Source organism: Somniosus microcephalus, unplaced genomic scaffold, assembly GCF_052327205.1.
Source record: "Somniosus microcephalus isolate GS21.2 unplaced genomic scaffold, FLI_Smic_1.0 unresolved_chr1, whole genome shotgun sequence".
Lineage (NCBI taxonomy): Eukaryota > Metazoa > Chordata > Chondrichthyes > Squaliformes > Somniosidae > Somniosus > Somniosus microcephalus.
The window spans coordinates 62,212,023-62,233,300 of NW_028225179.1; positions in this window are offsets into that span (position 1 = coordinate 62,212,023).

A 21,278-nucleotide genomic window follows, 5' to 3' on the forward strand; every position below is an offset into this window, starting at 1 on the left:
ACAAAATTGCTAATTAATCCTTTCTCGTTACATAATACCCAGTCTAAGATGGCCTGATCTCTGGTTGGTTCCTCGGCATATTGGTCCAGGAAGCCATCCCTTAAGAACTCCAGGAATTCCTCCTCCACAGTATTATTACTAATTTGGTTAGCCCAATCTATATATAGATTAAAGTTACCCATGATGAATGCTGTGCCCTTATTGCATGCTTCGCTAATTTCCCTTTTAATGGTGGATTTCTCCGGATTTAAATGGTCGGGATTGAAACAAAGGAGTTCTCCCCTGTTCCCATACACCCCTCGAAGAATTCGGCTCTTGTAAAATGCGGGAAATACAGGAGGGTCAGGATTGCTGAAATCTCTGTTGCAGTTACTGAGCCCTGGGTTGGAATATTATCCAGCCCGGGAGATTGTTAGCAGTGAAATAATTCGTGGGCTGGAAACAGAACTGGAGCTCTTTTCAGTTCCTGCGCATTAACTTTTATTAACAGAGGATATTGAACACCTCGAGTCTGTCCAGTGAACCTAAACCCACAATGCCCAGAGTCAGTGACCCTGTACTCTCAATGTCCATCGTCAGTGAGACAAAACCCACAATGCTCAGGGGCAGTGACCCTGCACCCACAATGTCCAGGGTCAGTGACCCTGTACCCACACAGCCCAAGGAAAGTGTCCCTATACCCATAATGCCCAGGGTCAGTGACCCTGTACCCATAATGCCCAGGGCCAGTGACTCTGCACCCACAATGCCCAAGGTCAGTGTCCCTGTAACCACAAACCGTAGGATCAGTGACTCTGTACCCACAATGCCCAGGTTCAGTTACCCTGCAGCCATAATGCCCAGGGTCAGTGACTCTGTACTCACAATGCCCAACGTCAGTAACCCTGTACCCATAATGCCCAGGCCCAGTGTAACTGTACCCAAAATGCGCAGGGACTGTGACCATGTACCCATAGTGCCCAGGTTCTATGACTCTGTACCCGCAATGCCCAGGGTCAGTGACCCTGTGCCCACAATGACCAGGGACAGTGAACCTGTATGCACAATGTCCAGCTTCAGTGACTCTGTACCCACAATGCCCAGGGACAGTGAACCTGTACGCACAATGTCCAGGTTCAGTGACCCTGTAACCACAATGCCCATGGTCAGTGAACATGTACCCACAATGCCCAGTGTCACTGATGGTAAACCCACAATGCACATGGGCAGTGACCATGTACCCACAATGCTCAGGATCTGTGACCCTGTACCCACAATTCCCATGGTCAATGACCCTGTACACACAATGCCAAGCGTCAGTGACCCTGTACCTACAATGCTGCGGGTCAGTGAACCTGTACCCACAATGCCCAGGTTCAGTGACACGGCACCCACTGTGCCCAGGGTCAGTGACCGTGTTCCCACAATGCCCATGGTCTGTGATTCTGAACCCACAATGCCCAGGGTCAGTGACCCTGTACCCACAGTGCTCATGGTCAGTGAACCTGTACCCACAATACCCAGGGCCAGTGACACTGTACCCACAATGGCTAGGGTCAGTGACTCTGTAACCACAATGCCCATGGTCAGTGACTCTGTACCTACAATGCCCTTGGTAAGTGAACCTACATGGAAACATAGAAATATAGAAGATAGGAGCAGGAGAGGGCCATTCGGTCACTCGAGCCTGCTCCATCATTTAATGAGATCATGGCTGATCATCTAAATTCAGTACCCTGTCCATACTATCTCCCCATTTCTCTTGATTCCTTTAGCCTTAAGAAATATATCTAACGCTTTCTTCAGTATATTTAATGAATTGGCCTCAACTGCCTTCTATGGTAGAGAATTCCACAGGTTCACCGCTCTCTGGGTGAAGAAATTCCTCCTCATCTCAGTCCTAAATGGCTTACCCCTTATCCTTAGATTGTGACCCCTGGTTCTGGTCCTGTTAGAATTTTATAAGTTTCAATGAGATCACCTCTCATCTTCTAAACTCTAGCGAATATATGCTTAATCGACCCAATCTCTCCTCATACATCATTGCTGCCATCCCAGGTATCAGTCTGGTGAATCTTCGCTGCACTCTCTCCATGGCAAGAACATCCTTCCTCAGATAAGGCGACGAAAACTTCACACAATTTTCAAGGTTTGGTCTCACCAAGGCCCTGTACAACTGCAGCAAGACATCCTTGCTCTTGTACTGGAAACCTCTCGCTATGAAGGCCAACATACCATTTGCCTTCTTAACCGCCTGCTGCACCTTCAGCGACTGGTGCACAAGGACACCCAGGTCTCGTTGCCCTTCCCCTTTTCCCAATCTATTGCCATTCAGATAATAATCTGTCTTCCTATTTTTGCCACCGAAGTGGATATCCTCACATTTATCCATATTATACTGCATCTGCCCAATCAGCCAACCTGTCCAAATCATACTGGAGTTTCTCTGCATCCTCCTCACAGCTCACACGACACCCAGCTTTGTATCTCAGTACCTACAATGCCCAGCGTTAGTGACACTGTACCCACAATGCCCATGGTCAGTGACCCTGTTCTCACAATATCAAGGGTCAATGATTCTATACCCATAATGCCCAGGGTCAGTGACCCTGTACCCACAATGCCTAGGGTCTGTGTTTCTATACCCACAATGCCCAGGGTCAGTGACCTATACCCCCAATTCAGGATTAGTGACTGATTACCCACAATTCCCAGTGTCAGAGACCCTGTACCCACAACGCCCCGGGTCTGTGATTCTATACCCACAATGCCCAGGGTCAGTGACATATACCCACAATGCAGGGTCAGTGACATATTACCCACAATTCCCAGTATCAGCAACCCTTTATGCATAATGCCCAAGGTCAATGACCTTACGCCCAAAATGTCCAAGCTCAGTGACCCTATATGCACAGTGCCCAAGGTCTGTGCCCTTACCCACAATGCCAAGGGTCGGTGATCCTCTACCCACAAAACCCAGGGCCAGTGACCTTGGACCCAAAATCCCGTCTCCTACTGGTCACCTCGGAGATGAACTCCTTTGACCAACTGGCTTTGCTGACTGCCTGTGATGTTGGTTCAGTGACCAGAAACGCCTCAGCCCAGGCTGGGGGACGGAAAGTACCAGAGATTAGGGCCCAAATCACGGCAGGGCACAATTACTCACACTCGACCTCTCGCTCCATGTCTCGCTCACGCGGTGAGGTACTGAGCCCAACACACAGAGCAGGAAGATCCCAGGCTGCATTCCTGATCTATGCTGTGTTAGCTGCCCTCTCTCGCCTGGTGTAGTACTGAGCCCCACACACTTATGCAGGAATATCCCAGGCTCCATGCCCGGCCTGTGCTGAGTGAGCTGCCCTCTCTCAAACTTTGTGGTACTGAGCTGCACACACGGAGTAGGAGAATCCAAGGCTCCATGACCGACCTGTGCTGAGTGAGCTGCCCTCTCTCACTGGGTGTGGTACTGAGCCCCACACACAGAGCAGATAGATCCCAGGCTCCATGCCCGGCCTGTGTCCATTGAGCTGACCTCTCTCACCCACTGAAAGGGGCTGGGCTCTCAGGCTGACACCAGGGGGTTTGAAGAGTTGCTACATCACCGCCACTGGCAGGAGCGGAGATCTGCAGCGTGACTTGTTTAAATAGGAAGCTCCCATTGGAAACCCTGAGCCTGGGATTTACACCCGGGCCATGCAGGGATTCCCGGCCCCAAACTCTTTTCAATTCAATTTCAATTCAATTCAATTCAAATCGCTTTATTGGCATGACAAGTTACATCTTATGTTGCCAAAACATCGAAAAACATTCATGTTTGCTCACAAAAATACAGATCTATCCATACAGTGTATAAACAGATATATCCCTGAGTGTATAAATATACTTTCATATAATTTATATATACTCTTTTCTTATATTTAGTGGTTGTCCCTCTGTTTATGGCAAGCTGTAACATAGTGTGCCGCTAGTGTTACACAATTTCTCTCTTCCCCTAGTAGGTATGGGAGTTTTTGGTCGTCATTCAAATTTCTGAAATCCGGGCATATTTTTGTGAATTTTGGGTAGAAATTCTCCCTTATTCCCTGATAATTTCTACAAGCTGTGAGGAAGTGCATCTCTGTCTCCACCACTCCCTGACTGCAGTGAGAGCATAACCTGTCCTCTCTTGGTAGCCGGGTCTGCCTGTGTCTACTTTTTTCGATCGCCAGGTTATGTTCACTAAGTCTGTACATTGTCAAAGTTTTTCTCAGTTTGCTATCCTTTACCATGGTCAGGTAATCAGACATGTTGTATTGTCTGTTTAGGGCCAAGTAGCAATTGAGTTTGCTTTGGGTTTTTGTTGTTTCTGCCCAATATGACAGATATTTTTCCTTTTGCTTAGCGACGATTGTGTTGGGTCGAATTCTTTGTGTTACGCTGTCACTGTCCTGGGGCTGGTTATTGTTAGTAGTGTTAGTAGTTACTTCACTGAGTCCCAGGACTAGTTGACTGAGGGTATTCTTCTTTATGGTCCTCTCTTGGCATTTCAGGGCTTCGTAATGATAGCATTGGGGGTTGCTCATTTCTAGGTGTTTCCAAAATTTGGTGGCTCTTTTTTGGATACTGATTATTAATGGATATTGGCCTAGTTCTGCCCTGCATGCATTGTTTATGGGTTGCCTTTGAGTCCGGAGGATACTTTTACAGAATTCTGCATGTAGCATCTCAATTGGGTGTTTGTCCAATTTTGCAAATTCTTGTTGTGTTAGCGGTCCCCACACCTCACTGACATAGAGTGCAATTGGTTCAATTACTGATTTGAAAATTTTGAGCCAAATGCTAATTGGGATTTCTATTTGAATTGATTTTTTAATGGCATAGAAAGCCCTTCTTGCTTTCTCTTTCAGTTCATTCACAGCCAGTTTGAAATTTCCCGCAGAACTGATTTTTAAGCCCAAGTATGTGTAGTTAGTTGTTTGTTGAATTTTGGTTGTTCCTAGTGTGAAATTTATTTTGGGTCCCTGATGTCTGGATCTTTGCTGGAACACAAGTACTTTGTTTTTTTGGGGGATTTATTGTCAGGGCCCAAGTCTGGCAGTACGACTCCAGCAGATCCAGGTTCTGCTGTAGACCCTCCTTAGTTGGTGACAGCAGAACCAGGTCGTCTGCATAGAGGAGGAATTTAACCTTGGATTCATATAGGGTGAGGCCGGGTGCTGTAGATTGTTCAAGTAGTTTTACCAATTCATTTATGTAAATATTAAAGAGTGTCAGCGAGATTGGTGAGCCCTGCATCACCCCCCGCCGCTATGGGAAGTATTTTGTTTGTTTGTCTCCCATTTTATCTGCACATTTGTTGTTTGTATACATTGATTTAATTACATCATATGTTTTTCCCCTATCCCGCTTTCGATAAGTTTCAGGAATAAACCGTCATGCCAGGTGGAATCGAAAGCCTTCTGGAAATCAATAAAGCATGCGTAAGTTTTGCTTTTGTTTTGATGAACGTGTTTGTCAATTAGGGTCTGTAGGGTGAAGATATGATCTGATGCTCTGTAGTTTGGCAGGAATCCAATTTGGCTTTTACTCAAGACATTGTGTTCCTCAAGGAAGTTTATAAGTCTTTTGTTTATGATACTACAGAATACCTTCCCCAGGTTATTGTTTACACAGATGCCTCGATAGTTATTTGGGTCGGCTTTGTCCCCACTTTTGTATATTGGCGTTATGAGTCCTTTGTTCCAGATATCAGGGAAGTAACCGGCACTCAGAACCAAGTTGAAGAGTTTTAGGATAGCCAGTTTCATTTTATCGTCTGTGTGTTTAATCATCTCGCTTAGTATGCCGTCTGCCCTGCAAGCTTTTCCTGGTCGCAGGTCCTTGAGTTTTTCAAAAAGTTATTTTCCTGTTACTATGGAGTCTAGCGGGTTTTGATTATCTTTTATGGCCATTTTGAGCTTTTCCAGTTTTTTGCATATTTGGTGTTGCTCTGGCCTTAGTGTGTTTTTCTGGTATAATTTTTCAAAGTGGTTTTCCCATGTGTCTCCATTTTGAATGGCCAATTCGTCGTGTTGTTTTTTGTGTAGTGTATTCCAGTTGTCCCAGAAACAATTGGAATCAATGGATTCCTCAATGGAGCTGAGTGTATTCTTAATATATTGCTCTTTTTTGGTTCTGTGTGTTTCTGTATTGTTTTACTGTGTCTGACAATAATTAAGGCGTAATTCCTCGTTTTCTGGATGTCTGTGTTTTTGGTTTGATATTTATCTCAGTTTTTTCCTCATGTTATGGCAATCTGGGTCAAACCATTTTTCGTAGATTTTTGTTTTGGGCTTGTTCTTGCGAGCTTTCAAGTTTGACCTTGTTGCCAAATTATCAAAAATATTGTTTAGGTTATTCACTGCCCGGTTTACGCCTTCTTTATTGTGAGTGTATATGTTATCCAGAAAGGTGTCCAAGAGAGCTTGAGTTGATTAATTGCTAATTGCTTTCTGGTATTTTTCCGTGTCATTTTTGGCCCATCTGTACGATTTTTTGGTGTTGTACAGTTTACTGGGTTGTGTTTCTGTATTGTTTGTTTCTGTCTTTTTAAGATACATAGTAATTTGACTGTGATCTGACAGTGTTGTTTGTGGTTTGACTGTGAATGCTCTGAAAGAGGATGGGTCCAAATCCATAATCATAAAATCTACGGTGCTGCAGCCAAGAGGTGAGCAATAGGTCGATCTTCCTAGGAGGTCTCCTATGAACCTACCATTGACAATGTACAGACCCAGGCTTCGACAGAGCTGCAGGAGCTGTTTTCCGTTGGTATTTGTCTGCTTGTCGCAGTCATGCCTGTATGGAAGGGAAGGGATATCAAAGTGGTTATTCCCGAATCTGTAATTGTTTCCCTGATTATTGGTGAAGTCTGGTTCTTCGCCAGTTCTTGAATTGAGGTCACCACAGATCAACACGTTCCCCTGGGCCTGGTATTGGATAATTTCACCCTCAATGTTGGAGAAGGTGTCCTCTTTAAAGTATGGGGATTCCATTGGTGGGATATAGAGTGCGCAAGTGAAAACATCTTGGGTGTTAGAGATAATCTCCCTCTCAATTTTGAGCCACATGTGGTTTTAGCCCTTTTTTTATAAATTTGATGCAATTCTTAAGCTCTGTTTTAAACCAAATCAGCATGCCTCCGGAGTCTCTGCCTTGGGTTACTCCTGGTAATTTAATGGAGGGGACCACCAGCTCTGTGTACCCTTGGGGACGGCCAGTGTGTCCTTTTCCTTTATACCAAGTTTCCTGTAGAATGATATCTAGATCTTTCGTTTCATCTATGAACTCTGGGGTCCTATTCTTCACGTCGAGCACTGAAGAGCGTAGACCTTGGATATTCCAGGTCAAAATATATAAGGATTTCAGGTTAAGTTTGATCTTTTACCATGATATGTTAAAGAATGATATGTGTTTGTCGTCTCTCCGGAGTTCCCGCCACCCCCCCACCGCCAATGGATTCGGAGCCGGGTCCAGGGGCCAGGACATTGCCTGCCGCTGCCGCCTAACACTGATCCATGACCACCAGCTCACTGAGGCTGCCTTGCGGCCAATCTGAGCGGCCGATATGTAAACAACAGCTGTCTCAGCCTATCACGTGAAACGCGATAGACCAATCATAGTGGAGTTTTACACAGTGCAACTGCCCACGGATATTGTGATGGACTGCTCTCTCAACCAGTCGCTGAGTGCCGCGCTATGACCAATCGGAGAACTAATGTAAGAAGTCACACAACACCAGGTTATAGTCCAACAGCTTTATTTGAAATCACAAGATTTCGGAGCGCTGCTCCTTTCACCTGACGAAGGAGCAGCGCTCCGAAAGCTTGTGATTTCAAATAAAGCTGTTGGACTATAACCTGGTGTTGTGTGACTTCTTACATTTGTCCACCCCAGTCCAACTCCGGCATCTCCACACCATCGGAGCACAGCCGTGCTGTTTCTCTCCGCCCAGTGACATTGCGTCATTCTGCTCCCAGCGTCATTCCTCTGTGACAGATATTGGAGTCCCGCTACTGGGTGCTGGAACCAATGAGAGAGCGGAGGCAGGACAGCGCTCTTAAAGCGGAGCTGTGCTTAGAACTACAATTGTTCAACTATATTTCGGTGATGGTTGTGAAAGCAGGAACCAGACTGCGGAAAGTCGGAGGGTGAAAGAGCGGACGAACGCGGGAAAGTTGAATGGGTAAATAAATGGAGGGAAGGGGGAAGAAATAAAGAAACAGAGAGGTCTAGGGGGGGAATTCCATTGCTTAGGGGCTCGGCAGATGTTGGTACAGCTGCCAATGGTGTACCGATGAAAATCGAGGATGCGCAAGGGGCCATAATTAGAGTAGCGCAGAGATCTCGAAGTATTGTAGGTCTGGAGGCGGTTACAGAGATAGGGAGGGGCGAGGCCATGAAGAGATTTGAAAATAAGGATGAGAATTTTAAAATGAAGGGATCTGGACCGGGAGCCAATGTAGGTCAACGAGCACAGGGGTGATGGGTGAACGGGATTTGGTGCGAGTTGGGACACGGGCAGCAGAGTGTCAGATGAGCTAAAGTTCATGGAGGATGGTATTTGGGAGACTGGCCAAGGGAGCACTGGAATAGTCGAGACTAGGGGTGACAAAGGCATGGACGAGGTTGCAGCAGCGGATCTGGGTTACAGCAGTAGACGAGCTGAGGCAGGGGCAGAGTTGGGCGATGTTACATAGCTGGAAATAGGCGGTCTTGGTGATGTAGTGGATATGTGGTCGGAAGATCATCTCAGTGTCAAATGGGATACCAACCTTGTGCACGGTATTGTTCAGCCTCAGACAGGGACCAGGGAGAGGGAACAGAGTTTGTGGTTGGGACTGAAGAAAATGGCTTTGTTCTTCCCAATATTTAGTTGGACAAAATGTCTGCTCATACAGTACTGGATGTCGGACAAGCAGTGTGACAATTTAGAGACAGTGGAGGGGTCGAGGGAAGTGGTGGAGAGGTAGAGCTGGGTGTCATCAGTGTATATGTGGAAACTGTCGCTGTGTTTTCAGATGGTGTCGCTGAGTGGCAGCATGATGATGAGAAATATGAGGGGGCCAAGGATAGATCCTTAGGGGACAGAGAGGTAACAGTGTGGGGGCAGGAATAGAAGCCATTGCAGGCGATTCTCTGGTTATGGTTAGATAGATAAGAATGGAACCAGGTGAGTGCAGCCACACTCGGCTGGATGACGGAGGAGAGCCGTTGGAGGAGGATGGAGTGCTCAACCATGTCAAAGGCTGCAGACAGGTCGAGAAGGATGAGGAGGGGTAGTTTTACATGGACAGTCACATATGTCACTTGTGACTTTGATATGGGCCATTAAGATGCTCTTCAAAACCTGCCTCTTTGAACAAGCTTCTGGTCACCTGTCCTAATACCTCAGTATGTGGCTCAGTGTTAAATTGTGTTTGATAATCGCTCCTGTGATGCATTTTTGATGTTTTACTACGTTAAAGGTGCTATATAAATGCAAGCTGATGTTGTTGATAGGTATGTATACCAATGAGAGAGTTCAATTAAGCATCCACAGCATAACGTTTTATATGTATATACTTCAAATCAGCATTTATATAACTTAAAACATTGAGTATGAACAAATTGGCCTATCTATAACTCACAACATTAGAAATATAAATCCAACCTACATGTATATAATCTAAGGCATAACATTAAACAGTGGATGGATAATTTTAAACCATGTATCTATTAAAGCAGCTTGTGCCTATTTAAAGTAGCTTTCTTGTAATCGAAAGCTGCCACATTTACACACCATATCCATCATTTCAACCAGCATGTGCCTATCGATCGATATCATCGCATTTCAAAATACTTTTTCCCGTGCTTCTTCCTCTTTATATGCCCAGGTTCAAGGTCACGGGACACTGACCAGTTCAATTGGAAAAGGAGAGAATGGATGACTTTAAAATGGGGATTCATTCTTCACTCCCTCCAATAACAGGGAGATGATGAGAATTGTTTTTTATACAGCGGGTTAATATGATCTGGAATACACTATCTGAAAGGGCTGTGGAAGTAGATTCAATAGCAACTTACAAAAGGGAATTGGATAAATACTTGAAAGGGGAGAAACTTGCATGGCTTTGAAGAAATAACAGGGGAGTGGGACTAATTGGAGAGCTCTTTCAAAGAACCGGCACAGACACGATGGGCCGAATAGCCTCTTCCTGTGCTGTATCATTCTTGGAATAGAGGTGTAATACTCCCTGCTACTAGGAGGTGGCACCATTGCATAAAACATCCCCTCTCTCCCTGGAGGCCTGTTGCTGAAATGCAGCCAGCATTGACCCTCCCCATTTAACAGTAACTCTGGTAACATTACTGATTAATTTACATTGAGCTCCTCTTTCTTTCTCCCCCCTCATCCTCCGCAGGTACAGACTGTCGCTGAGGGTCAGGATCCACAGACCCAGGCTGCATCACTGGAACCTCACCCCAAGGGTCTGATCTCCTGTGTCAGCCCAGACACTCAGTGTCAGCACCTACCAGCACGGAGCACTGCTGACCAGGAGAGATAGAAAGAGACAGAGAGGGAGACAGAGAGAGAGTGGAGGAGTGAGAGACATAACAACAGAGACAGATAAAGACAGAGAAAGAGACAGAGGAGAGAGATAGAGAGAGAAACAGAGACGGGGAGAGAGACCGAGGCAGTGAGTCAGAAAGAGAGAAATCAAGAGAATGTGAAAGAGAGTGAGACAGAGTGACATAAGGGGAGAGAAACAGAGAGAAACAAAGAGTTGGAGCAGAAATAGAATCAGAGAGCTGAGAGAGAAGAGGGAGAGATAGTGGCAGAGACTTAGAGAGAGTGACAGAGAGAGGGTGGCAAAGACAGACAGTGATAGAGAGATGGTGAGAACAAAATAAGAGCGAGATAATGATGCAGAGATACAGAAGGAAAGAGACGAAGGGAGAGACAGAGGCAAGAGGGAGAGAAAGATAGACAAGATGAAGGGATAGAGGGACATAGGGATAGTGAGAGACAGACAAGATGGAGGGACAGAAGGATAGCGAGAGAGAGACAGAGACAAGAGGGAGAGAGAGAGGGAGAGAGTCAGAGATACACAATGAGACAACGAGAAACAGAGATAGGGGTCAGAGTGAGATGGAAGAAAGGGAGAGAGATGGTCAGAAAGACAGTGAGACAAACAGTGACAGTTACAGAAAAACAGAGAGAGACAGAGAAGGAATGCGAGAGAGAGGAAAATATAGAAAGGAGAGTGACAGAAAGGGGGAAGAGAGAAAGACAGAGATAGAGAGAGAAAGTGAGACAGAGAAAGAGAGAGTAAAGCAGAGGGACAGACAGAGAATGAGAGTGAGAGGGAAATATAAAGGGAGAGAGTGAGAAAGAGACAGAATGCAAGAAAGAGAGACAGTGAGAGAAAAGAGAGAAGGGGAGCAAGTCGGAGAACAGAGAGAGAAACAGAGCAAGAGTGAAATAATCACAGCAGAGAGAGAAAGGCAGGGAGAGATACAGAAATAAATACAGAAGGAAAAAGAGCGAGAGACTGATGGGGTGAAAAATAGAGACAGAGATAGAAAGAGAGAGAGAGAGAGACACAGACAAGAGAGAAAGATAGACAAGATGGAAAGAGCGAGGGGTAGTGACAGAGAGATGGAGATTAGGGGGGAGACAAAAAGAGAAACAGACACAGAAAGACAGAGATAGAGGACAGAGAAAGAATGAGTGGGTGACAGAAAGGCGGGACAGAGAGAGAGAGAGAGAGAGAGAAATGGAGATAGAGAGGGGCAGGAAGAGAGAAAGTGAGATAGCTAAAGAGAGTGTTGAGAATGTGGAACTTGCTACCACAGGGAGTGGTTGAAGCAAATAGTATCGGTGTATTTAAGCGGAGGGTAGATAAGCCGATGAGGGAGAAGGGAATAGAGGGTCATGTAGATAGAGTTAGATGAGGAACAGCGGGAGGATGCTCGAGTGCAGCATAAATGCCAGCATGGCTGGTTGGGTCGAATGGCCTGTTTCTGTGCTGTGTATCCTATGTAGAGAAAGGGGGGCAGAGAGAGACAGAGAGAGAGAAAGTGAGACAGTGAGAGAGAGAGAGAGAGAGAAAGAAAGAGAGCTGTAGAGATTGATGTCGTTGGCCAGTCCCAGTAATAAATAGCACTCGGGGATGAAATGTACATTATAATGGTGCATTACTTGTGGCCATTCTCAAGTATAAGGGGTCGTTTAACGAGCTTATGGTGTGCTAGATCGGTTTTGATTTTGCACTGCTCGTGAGCGGTTCCGAAGCGCTCCCCCCTCACCGGTTCTAGACACTGGGCTTATTGCCAGACAACCTTGATGTGTGGCCCAACTTGTGACTCGGAAGACAAATGGATCAGGTGCCACAAGGTGAGTTTTAAATCAGAAATATCTTTATTTTCAAGGAGAATAAACACAGAGAATGCAAGAATCAATTTAGACAAAAATCATTAGCACGTCTCCCAATGGGAACAAAAATTTAACACACAAGGAATAACTTTAACTATCTTAAATCATACAACAATTCTTAATCAGCGGTATACTAAAATGGGGGTGGAAAAGGCGCACGGACACGTCGAGGGATAAATCACACTCCTGAATTACAAAACCCTTAATGTTACAAACCCTCCCGTTGCTAAAATATCCCTCAACTAGGTCAGCTAGGTAGAGTTGGGCCTTTCTGCTCACCAGAGTTTTAACACCGTCCTTGATCTTGGTACTCCTGTGACGTCCGGGATCTTCGATCTATCTTATGGGGCCGGCTCCTCAACCCGCTATCCTGCACAATCTTGAAAGCCCTCCGAACTCCTCGAACTGTCTCCTCTCCACTCGGCCTTCAAACTCCTGATGGTCTTGGATCTGGACTGAACTTCTGAATCTGCTCTCCTGCACAATCTTGTGGGTCCACCTCGCTCTGTCCTTGACCTCGTGTCTGTGTGAATCTGTGATGGATCTGTCGGAATCTCACTGAATGAATGTCTTGCTGTCGATTTTCCCTCAACAGTTATACTGTTTCCTTGCCTTTATCTCGACGCCAAATCAGGGGTTTTCTTTTGTCAAGGTAATGGGCAGGCTGCTTTGGCAAAAGCAAGTACTTTATTTTAATGTCTTGTAAATGAAACTGATGGGATCTGTCCTGTGTCCCTCTGAGTTTGGTACAGATAATGTTTTTTTTTCTGTGCTCAGCGATTTCAGAGATGGGTTTGCGTTTTGCTAGCAATTAGCGCACCTCCAGGTGCAAATACTTTTGTTTACGAGTTCGTTACTGCTGTAACCATATTATCATATCAATAGCAGTAAGTTCTGGAATCTTCTAATCGGTGATGACTCAGGCTGCTGTAAGATACTGCTGGTGTGTCCTTTTGAACTGAGCCATGAGAACTGCCTACTCCATCTTGTGTTCTCACAATGTGGCCATTTCAGTGGTTTTACCACTCTAGACTGTATTTTCTGGATTTTGCGAATCCTACAGTCCCCCCTGTGATACAATGAACATCTCAAATCGTCTTTGTATCATGTGTCTTTGGGTGAGCACAAATCCGTTCCCTCCCCAACTGACCTTCCCCGTAGTTTACCTTACTATGGAGTGTACCTCGCCCACGCACTTTCTTCATTCCAACAATGAAGTTGAGTAAACATCTCCTATCGGAGAAAACATTCAAACAATGTACAGACTCGCCTAGAGTCGTAACATAATCTTATTTCAATAATACAAAACCATCCAATGTACAAAACAATCCAATGGAATAAAAAACACGGTAACAATAACTAAACCTTATTCTCCAAAACTATATATATCTATGTACATCTGCCGCCCGTCTCCGGACGGTCAGCTTATAATCTGCGGGGACTGTCGCAGTCCTCCCCCTGCGGTGTTCCCATATCAGTCTCACCTGCTAGTCCCAGGCAGCCCGTGGCTGCTGGCTGTGGACTGTTTAAACATCCCACAGCTTTCTTACGGGGGTTTCTTTTTGCGAAAACCGGTGACCAGACCTTTTTCGGTTGTGGTTTTCTCTCTGACCGTCTGACGGTCACCACATATGAGGTTTCCTCACGGGTCGGACCCTTGGCTGGAGTTTTGGCCCTGGCTGCAGTTCGTGGCTTCCCCACGACTGCCGGCTGTGGGCTTCCTCCCGCAGGCTCCGCCTCCCTAGGCTCTGGGTCAGCGGCAGGCACCTCTTTGCTACCTGCGACTCCAGGTTGAGAGTCCCCGCCCCCAGACGCCACCTCTCTAATGCTACACTGAGGGGCAAGACCTAAAACCTCCGGCTCCTCCCCTTCGCCGCAGTCGGGTGTGGGACCTTCGTCCTCTGACTCGGCTTCATTATGACCAGGGACAGGACCTGGGACCTCCGGCTCCTCCCCTTCTGGGTGATCGGGGACAGGACCTGGGACCTCCGGCTCCTCCCCTCCTGGGTCCCAGAACAATGGGGGAGTCTCCCATTTAGATGAGACCACTCCTCCCCTCACGCAGGCTGCACGTCCAGCCTGTGTGACCTGTGGCTGCAGCTCCCCTACAGCGTTTAACTCTTTACTGGCCTTTTCAGCCCCTGCTGTCTGTTTCCCTGCCTCCGGCTTAAACAGCTTGCACTGTTTAATATATCTGGCAACTAGCCAGTAATCTAGTTTTATCTCCTCTTCCCTACCCACTCCTGTACTGGGGGCAGGATTCCCCTCACCACCCGCTGCTGGTGGTTGAAAATCTTCATGAACCATTTTAAAAACCTTTAGCTGATCCTCTAAACTGCCAGCCCTCGCTGTTAACCTAGGGTTCTCCTCCCTTAAAGCCTGCTCAACTAAGTTAGCCTCCGCAACCTGGCACCGCAGGTATTCCTCCATTTTATTGGAGGTCTTTTTCTGTGCATGTCTTTCTGGGGGACACAGGTCGACAGGCTGTGCTGGCTCTAGTCATTGTGGGGGGGCAGAGGTGGGGGAGGGAACTACAGCAGCTGTACTTCCCTGGCCAGTCAGAAGAGACCGCATGGCCTCTAAAAATGACTCGATCCCAGCGGGAGCAATTTCTGTCTCTGCCTTTTGGACTGGGGCTGTGGGAACCTTTTCCCTTGTGTCCTTCCAGGGATTCTTACAGTCCCTGTGCCAATGCCCCTCCTTCCTGCAACCGTAGCACGTTTGCCTGCTTTGGTTGGGACGGCTCCCTTCCTGGCGCCACTCTTTACGAGGCTGGTCACCAGGCCTGACCTCACAAACTTCCCCTTTTTGCTGGGGTGTCTCACTATCCCTCCCGTTTCTAAAGGTGACAGTGAGTTGGCGGATTACCATCGCCTCCGTGGTCAGAGGGTTTCGGGGGTCGAACCAGGCCATTACCTGCATTCGAACGTGCGGCAGGGAGTTGTTCATAAGGCACCTTAGCCAGTGAACTAACTGTTCCCCGTTCAGGCACGCTCGCGCCGGCATTCCCGGCCACGCATCCTGATAGACTGGCCACAGCCTGTCCGTGAATGCCTGCGGGAATTCCCCGGGGAGCTGGACTGTTTTCTCTACCCGGGAGAACGGACTCCCCTCGTTCATCCCCATGGCCTCCAGGATCTCTTCCTTGAGCTTGCCATAATTCTCCTGACCCCTCTTACACTCATCGGGTAGTGTCTGGAGGAGTTCGCTACCCAGGGAGAACAGTATCATTTTGGCCTTTTCTGCCTCATCGCAGTCATTCACACAGGCCACCTGCTCTGTCTCCCTAAAGTGCAGAGAAGGGTCCCCCTTCATGGTGAGCTTGGGGATGTAGCTCACCATGGAACGCAATTGTTGCATACCATGTGGCACCAGGAATTTGTTCTGGATGTCCCCAGGTTCCCCGTCGTCACCGGGTGGTCCATACCTCCATTGTGTCACGGGGTACACAGGTCCCGGTCCCTGATTCTTTCTCGGGCTACCCTGGTCTACCTTGGGTTCTTCATCCTCCACCCCTCCTGATCCCAGACCTCTGGAAAACTAGGGGCTAGGGGTGGTGGCTGTGAAAACTCTGGTTCCCTAACCCGGTTTGTTCTGGGGGCTGCCTGCGGGGCTTCCCTGCTTGGGTTACCGTTGAACTCAGCCTGTCCGACCTTGGGGCTAATGAGGCATATCATCCCCTTTGCCCTGGCCAATGCCAGATTAAGGCTTTCTATTTCCTGCCTACAGGGGCCCGTGGTCTGCCTCCTGAAACCCTTGAGCGCAGGCCAGCTTATAGGTTGTTTTTACTTCGCCTACCTTTTCCTCCTGTGCCTTCAGTTCCCCTGTAAGGCGGCTTATCTCCGTTTTTAATCTCCTCTCTTTCTCCCTGGATTCTCTTGCCTGATACTCTACGTGTTCTACCCTGAACCTAGCGCTCCCCTCCAGCTCAGCTATCTTGCCCTCCAACCTTTCGACCTTCTCCTGATGGTCCCGGACCATCGCTGCCCTCTCTTGGCTTATGGCCTCCAGAGCCACTAACACTTTCCCTTCTGCTGCAACCTTTTCCTGCAGCTCTTGGGACAAATGCTTAATCTTGGTTTCTTTACTGGCCACCGCGTGGTCCAGTACCAGAACCTGCTTTATATAGCACATAAACCACACGGCTTTCTCAATGCCCTTGCGGTGCTCTTTACTAGCCGTCCACTGGGTGGCTACCTTTAGGGGACGCTCGGCTCTTAACAGGTCATACACCCATTTTTTCGCTACATTTACTTTACCACACACGTAGGAGGCTAACCTATCTTCCATAACATCTGTCTCACCCAAGTCTTTGTCCACCACACAAGGTTTCTGTAGCCAGTGTCCCATCTGGGTCGCCATTCTGTAAGGGGTCGTTTTAACGAGCTTATGGTGTGCTAGATCGGTTTTGATTTCGCACTGCTCGTGAGCGGTTCTGAAGCGCTCCCCCCTCACCGGTTCTAGACACTGGGCTTATTGCCAGACAACCTTGATGTGTGGCCCAACTTGTGACTCGGAAGACAAATGGATCAGGTGAGACAAGGTGAATTTTAAATCAGAAATATCTTTATTTTCAAGGAGAATAAACACAGAAAATGCAAGAATCAATTTAGACAAAAATCATTAGCACGTCTCCCAATGGGAACTAAAATTTAACACACAAGGAATAACTTTAACTATCTTAAATCATACAACAATTCTTAATCAGCGGTACACTAAAACGGGGGTGGGAAAAGCGCACGGACACATCGAGGGATAAATCACACTCCTGAATTACAAAACCCTTAATGTTACAAACCCTCCCGTTGCTAAAATATACCTCAACTAGGTCAGCTAGATAGAGTTGAGCCTTTCTGCTCACCAGAGTTTTAAAACCGTCCTTGATCTTGGTACTCCTGTAATGTCCAGGATCTCTGACCTTCCTTATGGGACTGGCTCCTGAACCCGCTCTCCTGCACAATCTTGAAAGTCCTCCGAACTCCTCGAACTGTCTCCTCTCCACTCGGCCTTTGAACCCCTGATGGTCTTGGATCTGGACTGAACTTCTGAATCTGCTCTCCTGCACAATCTTGTGGGTCCTCCTCGCTCTGTCCTTGACCTCCTGTCTGTGTGAATCTGTGATGGATCTGTCTGAATCTCACTGAATGAATGTCTTGCTGTCGATTTTCCCTCAACAGTTATACTGTTTCCTTGCCTTTATCTCGGCGCCAAATCAGGGGTTTTCTTCTGTCAAGGTAATGGGCAGGCTGCTTTGACAAAAGCAAGTACTTTATTTTAATGTCTTGTAAATGAAACTGATGGGATCTGTCCTGTGTCCCTCTGAGTTTGGTACAGATAATGTTTTTTTTTCTGTGCTCAGCGATTTCAGAGGTGGGTTTGAATTTTGCTAGCAATTAGCGCACCTCCAGGTGCAAATACTTTTGTTTACGAGTTCGTTACTGCTGTAACCATATTATCATATCAATAGCAGTAAGTTCTGGATTCTTCTAATCGGTGATGACTCAGGCTGCTGTAAGATACTGCTGGTGTGTCCTTTTGAACCGAGTCATGAGAACTGCCAACTCCATCTTGTGTTCTCACAATGTGGCCATTTCAGGGGTTTTACCAAACTAGACTGTATTTTCTACATTTTGCGAATCCTACACAAGTGAAAATCCACAAACTCTATCGGCGTCTTGGCTTTTCTCAGGAGTGATCGCACGTTGACAATGAACAAGCCCAATTTGAGGGCTGACCTGGGCCGCAATTTGTGGATTAAATCATTTACGAGTCACCTAATTATTTCTCAGCGAGGTTTCAAAATCATCAAAGTAGCACTTTCATGTGTAGTTTTTAAAGGTTGTATCAATGACTTTATCCTTGATTGGGCCTTATACCATGGTTATAATCGCCAGTGGAAGCAGAGTCGATCTCTCATTTGCCATTATAAGAATGAATTGAGACCATTTGGAATACACAGACAGCACTTTTCAAAGTGACTCGTGAACCTGCAGCATGTTGGTTAGCCTGTTAATAAGTGTTGTTATTTTTAGTTAGTGTGCAAACGGCATGAAGAGTTTTTATACAATAAATGCCAGGTGGAATTTTAATGGTAGCTGTGGTGAACACAATTCATTTTATTTGTGCAGCAATGTTCCCTCTAATTATTTTTATGTGCGCGGTCCCTGTAAATTTGCCATTTCTCTTCCAGCGGCAGGAGCTGGTGAGCGGCCTGCACGTGACCTCATCATTGGTCCGCGGCTGCGCACCTTCGGGGGAACATTGGTGTGCGGCCCTCAACAGCTCAACAAAACTTGTTAACCGTCGCTCCAGCCCAAATAATAGCCCACCCCTGCTCTATACTATCCCATCAAACACTCCCAGGATAGATATAGCACGGGTTAGATACAGAGTAAAACTCCCTCTACACTGTCCCATCAAAGACTCCCAGGGCAGGTACAGCATGGGTTAGATACAGAGTAAAGCTCCCTCTAAACTTTCCCATCAAACATTCCCAGGGCAGGTATAGCACAGGTTAGATACAGAGTAAAGTTCCATCTGCACTGTCCCATCAAAGACTACCAGGGCAGCTGCAGTACGGGTTAGATAGAGAGTAAAGCTCCCTCTGCACTGTCCCCTCAGTCTGTGGGTCTGATGCAAAGTATGTCCACTTCCAATCTGCCTGAAGAAAACCGTTCAACTGAGATATTCTGAGCCCTGAACGGTCAGAGTGCTGACACTCTGGGGCACCTGTCTTATTTGAGTAACTTTCGGAATGTGTTATTAGACACTTGCAGAGATTGCCTACAGCGGTTTCCTCTTCCCATTTCCTGCAATTCCCAAATCTTCTCCCAGCCTCATTCCACCCCGAACCCCTTGTCCTCGGACACACTGATCATAAAGAGAAACAAGACACGGATGTGAAGCTGTGATCAATGCAGGAAGTTTTATTTATGAGTACAGCCCATTATTCTGACAGCAGCAACACAGGGTCAGGGGTTATGGGACCTAAACAAACAAACAGAGCCTGCTTCCCGTGAAGGAAGGTTTCATTCAGTGAGAACGTGGAGAGCTCGTGCTGGTGGGAATCCATCACTGGATCATTCAGTGTGGCGATACGCAGCATTGCCGAGGGAAGCAGATCATTATCGGGAAAGGCACCTCGCCTGTCCTACAGCCGCCCGCACGACATACTCCTCCAAGCTTGGTGCAGAACACTAAAATCCAAAATGAAGAATGAATTGATTGATGGTTCTGTACAGAGAGGGAGGGAGAACAATGACGAAACACGAAGCTGAGTCTGTCAGTGTTACTAAGACTGACTCTGGGCCACACATGAAACTTAACTCTTTTATACTTAATGAAACTCCACACCGCTCCCCCTCCCCCAACCTTTACAGACTCACTCTTTGTCCTGAAGGGCAGCCCAAGGGGATTCCCTCAGATTGGAGCCCACCACACCCGCTATCTGAGTCCAGAGACACAGAGAGGAATGATCTGACATTGATATAGAACCTTTCCCGGCACCAGAAGGGCCCAAAGAGTTTCACAGACCATGGATTGTTTCTGAAGTGCCGACACTGTTTTGTAGGAAACGCGGCAGGCAATTAGCTCACAGCAAAGTCCCACAAACAGCAAATGAGATTGGACAGGATGGGGAGTCTCTCCTCATGTTGGTTGAGAGAGTGATGTCGGTCCAAGACACCGGGAGATCTCCCAGCTCTTCAAATAATGTCACCAGATGTTTCCTGCCCCATGAACAGGTAGACAGGGTCTCCATTTAACGTTTCATCCACAACATGACACCTCCAACAGTGCAGCACTCCCCCAGTGCTGGTCTGTATGTACTGGACTGGGGCGTCAACCCACAACTTGTTCACTCAACTCCCAACTGAGCCAAATTGACACCCAGCTACTGACAACTGATCATTTCACCGCTTGCCTCCTCTACTTAGTCCGTGTGAAGGCTGCAGAACGATTCCAATTAAATAAAGCTGCTTTGAAACCATTTTGATCCCATTCCCTGCACTCATGTTATGAAAACCTGACTCATGTCTAGGGACCGGTTCCACATACACCTCCAGCATCGCTCCCAATTCACCATTCTTCATCTGAGACTGGACAGTGAGTGTGGGGGAAAGGGACTGAAGGAGCTCCCGCTCCTGTCCACAGATTCCGCACTCGCACACTTTGCAGCGGGTAGCAGTGATCGGAAGCAACAACTGGGAGTTTCCTCTCCGCATTACTTGGGCACTGAGGCCAATTACAGAGTCTCCCAACCGGGTCAATGCTCCGGCTGAGATCTGCCCACTCGGCACCGGCCAGTAATTTGTGCTTATATTGCTGGTCTGTTTGGATCAGCAAACACCCACCATTCCCTCGACCCACTGAGGTACCCGGTGAACAATCGGGCGATTTACCCGAGGAAATGGTTCAGATTAAATTATTCAGACTTTCTTACAATCTCACAATAACCTTCACTCAAGCAACCAAACCATGACGTTCAAACAGAGAATACAATAGTTTAAAAAATAAAGCTGCCTGAACACTGGCTGCTGGAAGATCAGAGAAAATTAGTCTGTCTAAGCAACCTGCGTTGAGAAGTTATAGCAGGGCTGGGCTGAGTCAGAAGCAGGAATCCAACAACCAAGAGCAGAACTTTCATCATCTTCTGCAGAATTCCTCAGTCAGGTTCAGGTGGCTGGAGTGGAAATGTTTTGAATCCGGACTCAGAATTTGCTGCATTTATAATCACACACACGAGGAGTGGTTCTGCTCTCTAGAGATATCCTGGGGAAAGGTGTTTCCTTTCTGTGTGACGTGGATCAGTTGGCAGTTCTCTATCTTTCAGAAGGCAAGGCTATGTGTTTGGGCCCAACTCCAG